Source organism: Penaeus monodon, chromosome 32, assembly GCF_015228065.2.
Source record: "Penaeus monodon isolate SGIC_2016 chromosome 32, NSTDA_Pmon_1, whole genome shotgun sequence".
In the NCBI taxonomy this organism is placed as follows: domain Eukaryota; kingdom Metazoa; phylum Arthropoda; class Malacostraca; order Decapoda; family Penaeidae; genus Penaeus; species Penaeus monodon.
Window position 1 is genome coordinate 12,102,945 of NC_051417.1, and position 222 is coordinate 12,103,166.

The following is a 222-nucleotide window of genomic DNA, read 5'->3' on the forward strand; positions in this document are numbered from 1 at the left end:
TACTTAATTCACAAAAGAAGACGGTAGTTGGCAAGAACAGTAGGCACAATCTTATCTTTTTTCCCTTTTAGGACAGTCTTTGTGGTCTTTCTGATGTGGAGAAAGTCTTTCCGGCCAGCGGGAACTTTTGTAGATAATCAAAGTTCAGGAGTAGCTTAATTACACACACACAAAAACGGATATAAACGAACGTGAATGTGTGAGTGCGCTTTTATGTGCGGT